This window comes from Myotis myotis, unplaced genomic scaffold, assembly GCF_014108235.1.
Source record: "Myotis myotis isolate mMyoMyo1 unplaced genomic scaffold, mMyoMyo1.p scaffold_m19_p_7, whole genome shotgun sequence".
Classification (NCBI taxonomy): Eukaryota; Metazoa; Chordata; class Mammalia; order Chiroptera; family Vespertilionidae; genus Myotis; species Myotis myotis.
In genome coordinates, this window is record NW_023416379.1 from 62,704,839 (window position 1) to 62,722,142 (window position 17,304).

General features: G+C 41.0%; 1 protein-coding gene across 2 annotated transcripts in view; it reads left to right on the top strand.

Moving 5' to 3' along the window:
* Nucleotides 1–2,449: 2,449 nt before the first annotated feature.
* The window catches only part of FILIP1 (filamin A interacting protein 1), a 175,780-nt gene continuing 160,925 nt past the window's right edge, over nucleotides 2,450–17,304 (top strand). Inside the window, exon 1 of one of the 2 annotated variants that reach the window (XM_036317244.1) lies at nucleotides 2,450–2,900. The gene's annotated coding sequence lies outside the window, so the exon portion shown is untranslated. The remainder of the gene's footprint in view (nucleotides 2,901–17,304) is intronic. The other variant, XM_036317245.1, reaches the window with a different exon arrangement.

Sequence of the window (17,304 nt, forward strand, 5' to 3'; positions counted from 1 at the left end):
AGGGCCCGTGGTGGGGGGGGGTTGGGGCACCGCCCTCTATCACCCACAGAGCAGGGTCAATCAGGGGGTTGGGGCGCTACCACTGTCACACTCAGGGCAGGGCCGATGGGGAGGTTATGGCTCTACCCCGTCACACACAGAGCAGTGCCCGTGGGGGGTGGTTGGGGCGCCGCACCCTGTCACACACAGAGAAGGGCCGATCAGGGGGTTGGGGAGCTCCCCCCTATCAGGCACAGAGCAGGGCTGATCAGGGGTTTGGGGCGCCTTCCCCTGTCACGAACAGAGCAGGGTGTATAGGGAGGTTGTGGCCCTGCCCCCTGTCACACACAGAGCTGCAGGGCAATCAGGGGTTTGTGCGCTGCCCCTTGTCACGCTGATCCCTTTGCCGGGAGGCCTCTTGGCTCCGCTGATCCCAGTGCTGGGAGGCATATTACCCTTTTATTATATAGGATAGAGGCCTGGTGCATGGGTGGGGGCCGGCTAGTTTGCCCTGAAGGGTGTCCTGGATCAGGGTGGGGGTCCCTACTGGGGTGCCTGGCCAGCCTGGATGAGGGGATGATGGCTGTTTGTAGCTGGTCACACACCCTTCAGGGTCGGGGTCCCCACTGGGGTGCCTGGCCAGTCTAGGTGAAGGGCTGAGGGCCGTTTTCAGGCTGGCGGGTGAGTGAAGCTCCCAACCGCTCCTTTTTTTCTTTTTTTTTTTTTATTCTGGGCCAGCTTTAGCTCTGAGGCTTGGCTCCAGCTCTTAGGCCTCTGCTGCTGAAAGCAGGTATCTGGTTTGTTTGGGTTCTATAATCGAAACACTGTTTCAACTCCAGCTCTGAGATCCCAGCTGGCTGAAAGCAGGTTTCTGGGGTTTTGTTTAGCTTCTATATTTGTAACAATGTTTCAAACTGCAAGCTCAGAGGCCGGCAGCGGCAGGTGGGGAATGTTGGAGTCTTCCGTCACTGAAGCAAGCAAGCCTCATGTTCGCTTCAAGCTGCCTGGCTGCCGGCCGCCATCTTGACTGGCAGTAAATTTGCATATTGCCCTGATTAGCCAATGGGAAGGGTAGCGGACGTACGGCTAATTACCATGTTTCTCTTTTATTAGATAGGATAGGACTAGAGGCTTGGTGCACGAATTCATGCACGGTAGGGGTCCCTCAGGGTGGCCTGTGGAGATTGGGCCCCAGCTCGTACCCCCAGCCTCACAGCCCCAGCTCGCGCCTCAAGCCTCACAGACCTGCAGCCTCGCCTGGTACTCCGCCTTGGCCTGGGTGACCCCCTCACCTGCTCCACCATCCCGCCTGTGGGGTGATTGGTTAGGGCTAGGCCCCCTGCTTGGCTCCCTCAGCACCTGGGAGATGGCAGTGGCCCCACCCCCTGACGCTGCTGCTGGTCACCGTCTGCCCAGCGATTGACGGGGTGATTGGGACCCCGCTCGCACCCGCCTTGGCCTGGTGCCGCCTGCTCACCTGCTCCACCATCAGCCATGGTCCCGCTCTCATTGGGGCCCATTGGACCCGGCAGTGCCTCCACTGCCGCCTGCTGCCAGTGCCGCGTTGCTGATGCCCGCCATGGTCTGCATCGCCCCCTGGTGGTCAGCACACATCATAGTGAGCAGTGGAACTCCCAGTTGAACGACTGCCCAAGGGGACAATATTAGGCTTTAATTATATAGGATTAGTAAGACAGTTCCAAGAACTAGTTAAAACACATTTTTTCCCTGTGTCTTAATCTAGGCAGAGTCACACTATTTTATTATATAGCATAAAGCAAATAAAATATCTTGAGACATTCTCCATGTTCTTCAGGGTAGCAGCGACCCTTCCCTGGTTTTGGAGGCTGGAGGGTTAATAAGGAGGCAAAGCTGTCAAGGCCCGTTTTCGGGGGTGTTCTCGAGGTCTTACTTTGAATGAATGACCTGAGTGAGCGTCCTTCACTACACTTTATGCCTTTCCAAAAACAATGTTACAGGCATTCCTTTATGGTAACCTGGCTTTTATAACATTCAGGCACATAAGCCGGTCAAGTCTGATATGCCTGGGTAAGTCAGTCACCTAGCTATGACTATAACACATCAATATAAACAACGGTCTGGAAATAATCTTTTACTGTGAATGTTTCCAACAGTTGTGATACACGTTTACATAAGAGCTTCTTTTTTTTTTTTTTAAAAAAAATGTAGGAACATATATCTCAGAAAGCCTAATGGAGAGGAATATAGTATTGGTAAAATGCTCTGCTTAAGACAACTGTGGCTGTTTCTTTTCCGCTTAGAAAACCTAAGTCCCGACTCCCAATCTGTTTTTAAGAGCTTCCACTAGTAATTCCCTCTGGGTAAGGAGCAGCAGCCCTTAAAAGGGACGGCCGGTTTCCCGCAATCTTTCACGGGGCGAGCAGAGCTATATCCACTGATAACCCAGCTGCCGAGGAACCGAGCAGAGCCGGCTCCAAACTTCTCAGCTGTTGACAGGCTTGACTTGCTGAGAACACTGGTTAAATATAGCACGCGCAAGCCAGCGCCTCAACAAAGTCCCTGCCCTGCCGGTGTTGTGCAGGGAGCAGGAGACGAGAAACCTAATCTCGGAACCCAACAACACCTAGCAACAGTTGAAAAAACTTTTAAACAAAAGTCTGGGTGGGAGATCTACAACAGCCTCCAGTGTCTGCGGACCGGGGATTTCAGGGCGAAGAAGCTGCTCTCCCCTTCTCTCCACTCGGTTTCCTGCATGACTTCAGCTATTGGCTAGTCCCGGGAGAGCAAGTGGGAAAGCTTTTCCCTCTGTATTCTTTTGGGCTGGATAGTTTTCCAGGACTCCAGTCTCTCTCTTGGGCTGTGGGACAAGCCACTGGGTTCTTCAAAGGATAAGCCACCTCTCTAAAGGACATCCTCTTGGCTAAGCGAGCTGCCATCAGGTAAGAGCAAAATGAATAGTGACTTTTCATTCTTTAAAGAAATTTCTGCTCCAAGAGGAAGAGAGTTCTCCGTGATTCTGTGTTGCCTGTTTCCTTTGATTCTTACTGTTCCACTATGTGATAGCACATTTGGGCATTATGATAATCACTGGGAATTATTTTTAAAGAACTAGAAACACTGTGTCTTTCTCAGAATTGTACCGATTCCTTTTTTAAACACGAAGATTATGATGTTTTAATGGCCATCAAAATATTTCTGCCAAGTTATCATTCTTTGGCAGGTAACAGAAATATGACAAGGGACAATTTCACAGCTCCGTTCACAGGATGGCTAACCAATGGAAGGGGTATTTTCCCTAGAAGCAAAATAACTAGTTTCATTTATTGAAACGAACTGAACAGCTTGTGTGGTAAATGGGAGGGAAGTCCTACAGGGTGTTTGTCTGGCTGTACTTTTGACTTGCTGCTATCTGCTTTTCCCTTCGCCTGATTCTCTGATTACACCGGTACACCTTGTGCTGGCTCTGACCTCATTACATTACAGCCACCCCAAGTGCTTCTGACTAGGCACAAAACATGCCTGGATATTAAATCACTGCTTTTGCAGTTACAGAATACAAACTACTCAGGAGAATATTATTTGGGTGTTGTTTTTTTTAAAAGAAAAAACAAATTGAGGAATTGCTTGTACATAGATAAAACAGATTTTGATTTTTAAAACTGAAGTTGAATCTATTAGAAAAAATAAAAAAATCCTTTCTTGAGTTGTACGAGTGTGTGGGTAGTGTATTTATCAAACAGTGAAGGAAGTCCTTCTTTCATCTGCTAGTATATTCTCTCCCCTTCCATGAATTGCCATGCATTTTTCTCAGAATTGATTAGAGTTGTCAATTTCATATTTAATCTAACAAAAATTATGTCTGTACATTGGTGATGTGGTTAGGGTTGTCACCTGTTATCTGTCATCGGTTGGATTTGTATAATAAGTTTGTTCCTTTAAAGGAACATAATTTGAATGAATATTCTAACCTAAGGGTAATATCAAAGAAGATGCAGATGAATATTTTACAAGGAATTATTTGAGTCTATTTTGTCAATTTAAAGAAAGAATTTACCCAGGATCAGTTTTGAACACATTGTTGACAAGTAAGAAGGTATCAAACTTTTCAGTAGTGGTTCCTATTTTAAGAAAAACTAAAGCTTATATATCGTATGTTCAGGAAAATGAAATAGTACATACATTTAGTACATAGTATGTATTATGTTTCATAATTCCGATGAAATGACTACTTTAAAAAGTGAATAAGCTAAATATTAGTAATAGTGTATGATGCACTCGGTACCTTGGGTATCAGAGAATGAAACTCCTGGTGCCTCAGTGGAGATGAAGTATCTTCTTCTTGCGTTTTGAAAAGTCAGAACGAAATGCTCTACATTTTTCTTGTTTTTACCTTAGGAAGGGTCACATTGTTGGCTTACAAATCTACATCTAAGGCCAAAATCCATTTCTTAAAAATATTATCCGAGGCAACGCAGTTTAAGATTGTGGAAGTTGCAAGTCAGTCCCTACGATGTCATTTTATTTTATTAAAAAATGTATTGACTTCTCGGGGTGGCATTGGTCAATAAAATTATATATGTTTCAGGTGCATGTTTCTATAATACATCCTCTGTATATGGTATTGTGTGTTCACCATCCCAAGTCAAGTCTCCTTCCATCACCATTTATTCCTCCTATACCCTCTCCTTGCACCCCCGACCCCCTTTTCCCTCTGGTAATCACCATACTGTTGTTTGTGTCTATGAGATATTTTTTTCTTAATCCCTTCACCTTTTTCACTTAGCCCTGTAACCCCTCTCCCCTCTGACATCTGTGAGTCTGGTATCTACTTATGAGTCTGTTTCTGATTTGTTTGTTTATTTTGTTCATTTGATTCCACATGTGAGTGAAATAATATGGTGTTTCTCTTTCTCTGACTGGCTTATTTTACTTAGCTTAATATTCTCCAGGTCCATCCATGCTGTGGAGAAGAGTAAGATTTCTTTCTTTTCTATGGCTAAGTAATATTCCATTGTGTAAATGTATCATAGCTTTTTTATCCACTCATCTACAGATGGATGCTTGGTCTGCTTCCAAATCTTGGCTATTGTAAATAATGTTGCATAGGGATGCATATGTTTGGATTAGTGTTTTGGGTTTCTTCAGATATATTTCCAGAAGTGGAATCACTGGATCATAAGGCAGTTCATTTTTTAATTTTTTGAGGTAACTCCATTCTGCTTTCCACAGTGGCTGCACCAATTCGTATTCCCACCTTCAGTGCAGGAGGATTCTCTTTTCTCAACAACACTGTTGTTTGTTGATTTATTGACATAGCCATTCTGAGAGGTGTGAGGTGCTCTCATCGTGGTTTTAATTTGGATAGTAACCCCTTATCAGATGTATCAACTAATCGACCATTAGTTTTAGGCATGTAATTTCTTGTGGAGTCAGTAGAACAGTGTGTAGGTAACTGAGTGCAGCATTTGGCCCTGAGTGAAAGCCATGTTTCCTGATGAATTGACATGTGAGTATCATTTTTATGGCTGTAAGTTTACCCTTGAGACTTAAAAGCAGCTCATGTTAGCCCATGTACTTTCCTCTAGTATGTGAACAATCAGACTCCACAAACCATTCAGATTCTGTTCTCCTGTTCATTCAAGTTCACATTTCTGTGTTATTTTGGAATCCTCCTATCCCCTTCACCATAAGAGTTGTTAGATCCCATTATCATGTCTCCCACCACACTAAGGCCTACTCCCTTCACCCTCAGTCTGGATTGTAACACTGGTGTTCCCTTCCCACCCCTCATCCAAACCATCTTGCCCATGACCATGGGGTTAATTTTCCCAAAGCGTTGCTATGCTTGTCTCTTTACTCTTCTGTTATCTTCTGGGACTCATTGTTGCTGTCAAACACCTAGGCTGGGTATTTTGAAAACCTTCTATCATCTGGCACGTACTTAACTTTCCTAGTCTCAGCTTCCACTACTCAACAAGTGTTTGTCTCTTTGCTTCAAATATTTCAGATTTGGGGCCATTCTCCAAACACACACACACTGCACATTTCAGTGTTCTACCTCTGCCCATTTCATCCCCACATCTGGACACCTTTCACCACCTTTCCCGCAGAGGCCTTGTTTACTTTTAAAACCCAGAAAAGTGTCTTCCACGTTCACAACGATTTCCAGGCTCATGCCTTTTAGAAGCGATGCCGCCTTAGTTTAGACAGTTTGGTGCGCTGCTAGAATTAGGGTACTCGGGAGCAGGGTTGGCCTTTTAAAAGTCTGAACAGTTTTGTGAAGATGATTAGGTATGAAGGGTTGTCCTAAGCATCACTTGGCTTTGAAGCCCCATACACATTGTCGATGTTTTATTAACATTTTTGACTCTAGATTCATGATGACAAATATGTAAGGAAGTATAGATAAGTGTAAAATCAAGAAAAGGAACTGTAATAATAGTTAAAAACTTTTTACCTCAGAAATTTCCTAGGAAAGTCTTCATAGTTTTCTCATGCCCAGAAAAGTTATAAGTAATTGTAATTGGGCTCATGGACCTGGTTGTGGAGATGATATATCTCTTGGGAATGAAATAGAAAGGGGGATATATAAAGATAGCATACATTCATGCATGTCCTGTGTATGCACCTAGACTTTAAAAACTGTAATGCATATACTTTACTTTTATCATCTTTTGGTACCAGATCCCATTAATTTATTTTATTTTATTTATTTTATTAATTTTTTACAGAGAGGAAGGGAGAGAGATAGAGAGTTAGAAACATCAATGAGAGAGAAACATCGATCAGCCGCCTCCTACACACCTCCCACTGGGGATGTGCCCAGCAACCAAGGTACATGCCCTTGACCGGAATCGAACCCGGGACCCTTCAGTCCGCAGGCTGATGCTCTATCCACTGAGCCAAACCGGCTTTGGCATTATTTTATTTTTAAATATATATCTTTATTGATTTCAGAGAGGAAGGGGAAGGGAGAGAGAGATAGAAATATCAATGATGAGAGAGAATCATTGATTGGCTGCCTCCTGCACGCCTCCTACTGGGGATCAAGCCCACAACCCAGGTATATGCCCCTGACTGGAATCAAACCCGGGACCCTTCAGTCAGCAGGCTGATGCTTTATTCACTGAGCCAAACTGGCTAGGGCAGCAGATCCCATTTATAGTTACCTTTGGACTATTTAAATTATGGCCCCTTCTATTTGATGATCTTGATGAACTAGAATGGCCTTGAGCATTAAAATACTTAAATATCTTTTCTATTTTCCCTAGATATTTAAAAAAACACATTTCTGAGTTTTATTTTATTATTATTATTTTTAAAAAATATGTTTTTATTGATTTCAGAGAGAAGAAGGGAGAGGGAGAGAGAGATAGGAATATCAAGATGAGCGAGAATTATTGATCGGCTGCCTCCTACATCCCCCCCCCCCCACCCCATAGGTATTGAACCCACAACCCAGGCATGTGCCCTAATGGAGAATTAAACCGTGACCTCCCTGGCTCATGGGTTGATGCTCAACCACTGAACCACACCGGCCAGGCCTGAGGTTTATTTTTGATCAATCATGAAACCTATAGCCTTACTATGTGAGATAAAGCAAGAATCATGACTTTGAAGCAATTTTTTTGTGTCCATAAAAAGAAAAGCATTATATTTATATTTTAAGATGGCCAAGGAGGTTAAAATTATTCTAAATGGGTGTTCAGCAAGAATCACTATGGGGTTTTTCTAATGAAATTTGTGAAATATTGAATATATTCATTTAGCAGTGGTTTTCCTGTGGTTATAATTTTTACTTATTCCTTACAAGTAAAACTTTGTGGTAAAATACACATTCTAAACTAATGCTAATTGTTTTTTTTGGAAGATTAGTATTTCTTCATAAAACAGGTGCCCTAAGCAATGGGATTTTATAGTTTGTTTAATCCACATTTTCACTAATGTGTCTCATTTTATTTTTTTAAACACCTGGGTTTTAGAAAAGCAGTATCATGGGAAGTGAGTGGGTAAACTTCAATTGAGATCTATTTCTGCAGAAAGGTTTAAGAGAAAAAAAAATGCTAGCAGCTTGTTAGAAAAGTGACATTAAAAGCCTGCAGTGTAAGTTTGTTTATGTATTAATTACTATATATATACAAGTCAGTCCCTATATATATCTCAACAGAATACATCTTGTTTCCCCAGATCTGACTTGATGATATAGCAACAAGGACATGTTCATTGGTATGGAAGAGGAGGTAGGAAAGGCTAGTCTCATAGGCCTGGACTCAGATTTCAGCTCACTGTAACCCTGGGCAAAAATTACTCTCTGTGCCCCACCTTCCTCATCTATAAAACAAGTATAATAACACTATCTTCCTCATAGAGTTGTTTTGAAGGTTACATGAGTTAATAAAACTTAAAGTTGCCTGGTAGACTTTTCAATAAATTTGAGCTATTATGATTTTATTACCACACCATAAAAGTTGTTATCTGTTTATTTTAGTCTTTGTTGCACACAAAATTCTTGGATACAGATAATCTGTGAACTCAAGTTCATAGATCATAGAAAACAGAAGAATGTATTGTTTAAATTTGGAATCCTGTTTGGGACATACTTCGCTCCTGGGTACTCTAAGCAGACATAGTTTGAATGCCAGCCAATAATTTAGTATGGAATTTATATTTCAAACCCTCCCTTATCACTCAGCATTCTGCTGTCTCACAGAATCATTGTTAAAAAGGTTAAGAAATCACCAACAGCTAAAACTATATTATGGTTTCTATATTTGCTCTTGGAAATAAAGTGTGCTTATACATGGTGCTTGGGTGTCTTCTTTATGGCTGACCACACTGGGTGATGTATGGCAACAGAGACTTCTTCCTCTATGGAGGAATACATTATTACATTTATCTCTCTTTATTTCTTCCCTTCGATGTTTTGTTTGTTTTACTAACCTAGTAACAGATAAAAATAAAAAGACCAAAAAAGGTCATCTCATGCTAGCTTCAACCTTACCAAAAGGAAATGAATTCTTGCTATTCATTGCCCTTAATCCTATTCATTCTTCTTACACATGACAAGAAAGTATAATCCAAGATGAACAAAAAAGTGTTATATCGTAAATATGTGTGTATATATTATAGGGTGATGACTGTTCTGTATGTTTAATTTAACAAATGTATATGAAGCATTCTTATAAGCGGGGAAGTGTCTCAGTAGCGTTAGTGTCAACAAATCTTATGCAGGGTAGTTACAGTTTAGACCTGTCCGTTTTGCTTTACTTTTCTCACTTGAAAGAACGAGTTTCTAAAAGATAAGGCAGACTGAGTTTTATAACTGTCATTCTCGAATGAAACCCCTGTTGTGGAAAGAAAGAAGGAGGGAAGGAAGGCAGGAGAGGGGAAAGGAAGGAAGGAAAAGAAAGAAATGAAGGAAACAGTTTTATTCCTGGCTTAACGAAATACATTTTAAAGGCTCTAGGGCAAAAATATAGGAAGCATAAGAAAATGTATTGCATGATGCTCTTTCTCCTTAAATGGTCAGGCCTACTCTGCAGCTCTCAGAGAAGGAAAAAGGTTGCAGGCGGAATCTCACTTTCCCTGTGGCAGTTTGATTTCAAAGGCCATGCAGTGAGTTGCGGAGGAACTTAGAGAAAGGAAAGCAAAGCATGAGTTGATCAGCTATAGTTGGCTGTAGCCAGCTGATTGCAGAACTTGAGAAAGTCCCAGCAGAGAGATGAAGAAACACGACATTAACCAGCACCCCAGTCCCTGAGAGCTTTGTGTAAGCCACAGCAGCACTGATAAGTCAAAAGAAGGTTGGTGTTGCTTTTCCTTTTTGGGAAATAGTGTCCATGTTCATAATATGGGGTGATTTATGTGTTTCTGAGGTCTGTGAAAGGCAGACTAAAAAATTTTTTTAAAGTTAATGCAGAGTTTATCTCAAGTAATCTGACTCTGAGTACTTAAGGTTCAGGGATTTTCTGTTTCTTTCTTGTTTAAATGCTGCCACCTACTACCTTTACCAAAACATAAATGAAAATGATTATTGTTGCTTCACTAGCCAAAGACCTTATATGTCCACACTTGAAAACAGTCTTTTTTTTGGTCTTGCAATCTCCCCAAGTTAATACGTTACCTGCTGCTTATCTTTGTAAGGAAAAGGTGTAAGAAAGCCATGAAATGGACATATTAGAGTTGGCCAACTGCATTCTTTAAAAAATGATTTGCTAAAGATTTAAAGCCAAAAGACAATCTGATTGAAAACAGTAGACTGCTGACATCACCAAGATAATCCAGTTATTGCCAACTTGCTTTGTTTATTTAAGACAGCTTTGCAAAAATAAGGTTTTCACACATACCTACCCACCACACACACTCTCACACCCACACCCACACCCACACACTCTCTTTCTCTCTCACCCACAATACAGTAATCGAGATCAATGACTTTGTTTTTTTCTGGTATCTCTTTAATATACTTACGTCCTAAGTAACTCATTTGAGGGCCTGTTTCTTTGACTGAGGCACCGCAGAATAACAGGAAAGGAAGAGGCATTGCTGAGTTCATAATGCTATTTCAGTGTGGCAGCCTAAGTGCATGAGGAAATGACACCATGGGCCTGTCTTTGGAGCCTTGCAGTTACTGTGACGACAACACACACTAATGGAAAACAAAGATGGTCTGCTTGCCAGGAGAGCCAGGAAGAGTTTTGCCAGCTCAGATTTTTCCTCGTTATTCTGTAAGTCTTGAAATGTGACCTTGGAGGTATTCAAGGCTCTTTGTGTTCCTTAACTGTTTAGTAAGTGACACATGCTTGAGGAGCAGCCTGGTATTTGGATGAGGGAGGGGCCTTCCACACGACTTTAATTTTCACATGCTGTCTTGATAGGTGTCATCTTCTGGTTTGGACACCACCAAACCAACTGCTTTGGTCACAGCCTGTTGTTTCTCTGGTCCGTAAGGAAGCCAGCTGCCTTGGTAGGGGCCCCTCCACTCTCAGTAACATATCTTCACCTTCTATATCCTGTTTATTCCACAGCTCATTGCCTAGTACACCAAATGTTCCTAGTAATGACTGGGACTTCAGGAGCCCAATTATTATATAATAATATAATAGACAATATAATGGTAATAATAGTTACATATAATATATACTATTTATATAATACATATATTACAGAGTTATATAAAATTATTTAGTATGTATAAGCGATAATAATAGCTAGCATATGCTGGAGATTATACTGTACCAGGCACTGTGCCAAGCACTTTACATGGATGATTTTTATTTACTTTGCATAACAGCCCTATGAGGCACTATTTTTATCTCTGTTTTGTGGATTAGTAAAACGAGTCTTATAGATGGTTACTGCCCAGGGGTAGATGTGAAATTCAGACTCAATCAGCTTGACTTTATTTAGCCCATACTTTCAACCACTTTCTTGTACTGTAAGCAGTTGTTCAAGGAAGATCTCCACCCAGATGATGTGAGATGCTTTAGTGAAAGGTGTAGAATGTGACACTGCAGGGGATCAGCTGTCCCCATAGTCTGAAGAGATTCAAAGATCAAATAACAAAGAGATTCAGGGTCAAAAGGCAAATGTGGGTCCTCCTCCAGGGTTCCAAAGTGGCCCCACCAGCTTCAGTGGCCAGTGGAGGTGGGCAACTGAGAAAGAGCTACGCCTGGGGCACCGGGTTGCAGAAGTTATTCTTCCAGTTATTGATGGAGCAATGTGGTTCTTGGTTTGCACATTGCTGACTTGGTTCTTGGTTTCCACATTGATTCCCTGGGAGAGGATGCCATGGAGCATTTGAATTTATGAGCTATTATGGCCGCTGTTGTAGCTAGATCGTTTGATACCATTGGGGTTTTGATCTGTTGCTCCTGTTGACAACTTAGAACCCCACCTTCTATTGTAACATTTGAAATGCTTTGCAGATCTCTGCCTTGGTCCTAAGCATTCAGTTTGTTAAGTAGGCTCAAGAAGGAGTCCTACAGAATACTTATTCCAGCTATTGGGAGCAATATTCCTTGAAGTAGCCTATGGTGGTATATATATGTTGGTTGGAGCAGGCAGTGATGTAGGGGACAGAAGGTCTCATTCCAGATAAGAGCTCTTACTGGCTCCCAATGACTTTACTTAGGCAGTGACTTGTCAATCTGGTAGCATGTTGTTCCTTAAAAAACAACAACACCAAAAACCAAAAACCAAAAACAAAACAAACAACCCTCCCCGCCCCCCCCCCCCCCCAAACAGAGCTTGCTATTATTTAAGGAAAATTATCTGATACTTTTCAGCCAGTGGTTTGCTACTGTGGAGTAATAGCATGAGGTATATTATTTTATTATTTTATCATTATTAACCAAGAGTTACCTTTAATGAAGTTAAATGTCCGACATTTGGATATAATTGGAATTTTTGAGTTTCTATTTACACTTATGGCATTTAACTTTTGAAAGTTTCTGGAGTAAAAGAGCAATTCTAATAAAATTTTGATGGAGCAGATAATGCTTTGCTTTTTCTTATGCCAGTGGCCATAAATACTCTACTTTTCCAGTGTATCGAATATCTCAGGTGGTGGGATTGAATATCCCAGGAAGATGAATTTTTCACGTGACGTGAACACATAACAAAATGAATCTCTACCCTCTGAGAAATTCTGTTCCAAGAATTGAAAACAGAATCCTGTCACAACTATACTAGCATATCCGCCAATCCTCCCAACACACTTACACACTCGTTACTAGTCTATGCAAGGACTTGTACCACTACTTACCTGACAGGCTGAATGTCTTCTTGAAGCAAAAACACTCTTTGCTCTGTACCATAGACTTATTTAATCCAAAATAAAGGTAGTGATGTATTACATTTCATCAAGGCTGTCTGTTTCTTTCACATGATCTCTCCTGATTTTCTTACAACAAATAAACTCAGAATTTCCATTTTGTCTTCTTCTGTCTTTATGTAAAAAGGTGTAATAGTATCAAAGGAGGGAAAGAATTAGTGCTGTATCCTTTGGAGACAAAGGGCTTGACTAGTTGGCTTCTGGAAGTATATTTTTTTCTCTTCAATTATTCGAAATTTCTCTTGGCAACAAAACTTAGTAAAAATTTCCACATTAATATTAGCTATGCCTATTAAATGGAATATATTAACAGTTTATCATATTCATTCAAAGATCATCAAAGACATTCTATAAGTGCTCTTAGTTCTCTTAACACCTCTGCACCTGAACTAATTTCAAGGAGGAATGGAGGCTCTGAGTCTCACACTGTTGATAATCATAGAGTTTTGTTCCTACGAGAGCTATCCAAACCCATCAGGGAACCGAAAAGGGGGAAATCTCTAGACTCTGAGCTCACATGGAGCTCTCAGATCATTTAGTCTTGAAGGTCTCCACACTTCCTGTGCATCAGATTTACCTGGGATGCTTTAAAAATGCAGGTGCCTGGGCTGTGCCCCAGAAGTTCTGATTCAAGTTAGCCTGAGTAGGTACCCAAGTAGTGGTCTATTTTAGGAAGCTTTTAGGTGATTTTAATGTGCATCTAGGGTTGAGAATCAGTTATCTAGTGCAATCTTATCATTTTAAAGAAGACAGTACTAGGAGGAGGGAATGGAAATCAATGGGCAGAAGTTACAAAGGCCTCTGAGTCTTAGGCCATTACCCTTTCTATCACATGATCATAATAAACAACAAAGTAGCCAATATTTAATGAATGCCTTCTGTGTATTAGGTACTGACAACCCAATGAAACATATTCATATACATTTACAGGTAAGAAGGCTTAGGGAGTTGCCCGCCTCCCCCCCCCCCCCCCCAAAAAAAAAAAAAAAAAAACGTGGAAGATCTGGGATTTGAGTCCAGGCAATTGGACTATCAATTTGTGCTCTTAATCTTTTAATCACTTTGCTGTTCTGGAGGCAACTCTTGAGTATATAAGGGATTGAATGGCAGCTGTTCCCCTGTTTCAGCACCATGGGTCTTGTGGCATCTGGTGGCCCTGGTGCTCTGAATTCGCATAACTGGGTTATCTGCTTGCCTAGAGAATGGGTCCTTGCCTTCTTTTCTATTTTCTGAATAAGTGGACCAGTTGGAAGCAACCCATATCTCTAGCAATCTTAGAGATTGCTAAAAGGTGCTTCATTTTCCCCAGTGACATTGTTTCTATGTCCTGGCTTTTCTTTCCCTTGTGGGCCGATATAATATTTTCTGCCTTACTTTGGGGCACATATATATATTTTTTTACCTTTCCATGGAAAGTCTGTGAACTTTACTCTCCTATTGAGAACCTTGGCTTTCCCCCTAGTCCTGTGAGTTTGGCTGGGTTCATATTTTCCCTGGGATTCCCCTGTCTGGGCTTTCATACCAGCCCTAGCTTTCATGATATTAGCAACAACAGGAAGGGATTAATCACTTTGCTTCTCCTCTAACTGCAGGTGTGTTGGAAACAAGCTGGTCTGTTCCATGGAACTGACTGGCCGGTGGGTCAATGTACTCTGAAGACCTGTAAAGTCTACATTTTTAGGTAGCATGTATAGAATTAATTTTCTGATTGATTCTCTAAGTCTGAAGTTCTACAGAGCAGGCTTTTTCAGACCTAGGGGAAAGTCTAGATGCATTTTCTAGTTACATGAACTATACTAAGATGAAAATCACCAATGGCAAATACTGTAGCACAGATTTCTCTAAGCAATAGAAACTAAACAAAAAGTGAGAGATTATTATAATTATTCTATAATAAATATTTACATGTAAATTCAGAATTTAACATGATAAATAGATTCGGGTATGCCTTGGGACTATTTTAACAACCACATTGCACAAAACAGATGCTCAATAAATCAGGGGTCTTGCGGCATCTGGTCTTGGTGCTCTGAGTTCCCACCAAGTGGGTTATCTGCTTGACTAAAGATTGGGATTCATTTGTTAAATCAAATCCATTAAATGTCCTGGAATTGAGAAAGTAAACACTGTTTACTGGTTTTTATTGATTTGACTGAGCATAATTTAAAAATAAATAAATATGGAAAAAATAATCAGTGACCATAAGTGATTATTTACCTGCCTCTCAATATTCTGAAACCTTTGATGGTCACATATTGTTTTTATAACAATACAAATTAAAAATCAACAAGCATTTTAAATGTTCATTAGAGAATCAGAGAATAACCACTGCACAGCTAAGTGAGTGAAAGCTGGGCTCGGTAGCGATGATTGGCAGGATAAACATACATTTCCAATAGCAGACTAGAACTTTTACTTTAAATACAGTGGCATAAACCATAACTATTGACACAGTCTAATTGCAATATTTGTCCCTCATCTTTTCACTCATGCGCACCACAAAACTCATGAAAGGAACACATCCAGCTCTTATTGTGGTTTTTTAGTTGGAAATGTTCTCATCCTCTGAAATCTATTTTGGAGTTAGGATTGCTCCACTCCCCTACAAGTGGTAAAGCAACAGCTGCCATTTAATTAATGTTTCTGCTGACAGCCCCAGCTGATGAATCCCAAAGAAGTTCCCTATCAGCCTCAACACTACCAACATTATCCTCACAAAGGAAATATTGATTATAGTTGCTTGATTTTGCCTTTTTTCACTTTCTTTCCCGCATCAATTCCTCCAAATTCCAGTGATGCTGTTATTTACATCACTATTCACATCTTCCAGGGAATCAAGTCCCAGTGGAACACATGTGTTCCTGGTGATGTATTGTGATGGAATCTCACCAAAATGAACACGTGAAATGCTGAGCTCAAACGGAGGAGAGAACAAGGGGGAAAACCAGATGAAAGCGACTTGTGGTTTCTCGGAAAGCAAAGAATTTTGACCTTTTGAGGGAGAGACTTGAGAAAAAACAGAGTTCTAGTTTTTCCATGTAGTATGAATGTATGGTTAAAATCCCACAATTTGATTTATATTTGGATTATTATGTCAATCTGTTTCCAGACACTTTCACAGGAGTTGGGCTTCAACTACAATTGTGTGAGGAGTTGAAAGGATTTGAGCTGTGTGGAAGCAACCGATTATAGAGTGAGATCCTCTTAATCTGCTCATCTTGAAGAACATGCTGGGCTCAATCAGTCAAGCCCCATTCGTGTAGCTGGAGTGGGGCTGAACTGGGAGCAGGTAGAACACAGGATTCAAATGGTATGGCGTTAGATGACAAAGAATGGTCCAAGTTAGCAGCTGGCATCTGAGAGTCTAACATGAGGTTTGGGGGTATCTCGCCAGACAGATGGAGCATGGATGTTTGGCACAGGCAGGGAGCCAGGGTTTGGGCAATCCAGTCAGCAGGACCAGGAAGGAGAGCAGGGAGGTGGGATTCAGAGACAAGATAGTTCTGGAGGAAGAAGAGTTCTAGAGACTGTGTGTGAGATGCTGAAATTATAATGCGCTATCAAAACAACTAAGATGGTGCTAAATCCGAGAGCCAGAACGCTTTGTGTCCCTCCTGCTTCACATTTAGTATGCAGCATTCACCCATCCACTAAATACTTATTGAGATCCATGTGTGTCAGGTACCGAGCTAGTGATTGGAATTCAATGCCATGTGACTAGATAATACATGATATTGTGGGAGCACTCACCTGGTTTTGGGTGGTCAGTGATTGGGTCACAGATCATAGTTGGGATGAAGTGACTCTTGCTGTGGGCACAGAGGACTATAGAAATTGAAACTGAGATAGAGACTGACAAACAGGGCCTATGGGAATGAAACAGAAATGAATGTGATTGAAAGGCTCAGATTTCTGATTTGTTACAAGCCCACATAGCTTTAACAATGGTGAGGAACTTGTGAATTGCATTCTTTCTACCGACATGAAAATTTTAATGTTTTAAAGAATAATGTGATGAAGAGGATATGCTATATACATATATTTCCATCATACTTAAATCTGCAGTGGCCATAATGAGCCAGCCAAATATATATCTTGTGGGTTAGAAAATTCCTGATCCTCAACACCACCCGTACTCTGAGTATTTTTCAAAAACAGTGACGACTCTTAATATGTCTAAAAGGGGGTGATAAATACTTCCTATAAAATTATTTGCTTTAGGGTTTTTAGAAGTTTGTGCACTTTAAAAAATACTTACATATATGCAACACTTCACTTTAAGTGCCTAATTGCTGCTGGAGCAAGAAACCTGTGTGAATAGCCAGGAAAGTTTTGAAGCACAAGGCGGAAGCATTGCCTTACCCCATATTTAAAGGAATCTTGAAATCAGACTCATTGAAACAGTTTGATAGTGATGTCCGAATCAGCTCACATCAGATGAGATCATGGTAAAATAGAAAGAAGCCCAGAAAAATAGACACCTACAGATTAGAATTTAGTGTTAGGAA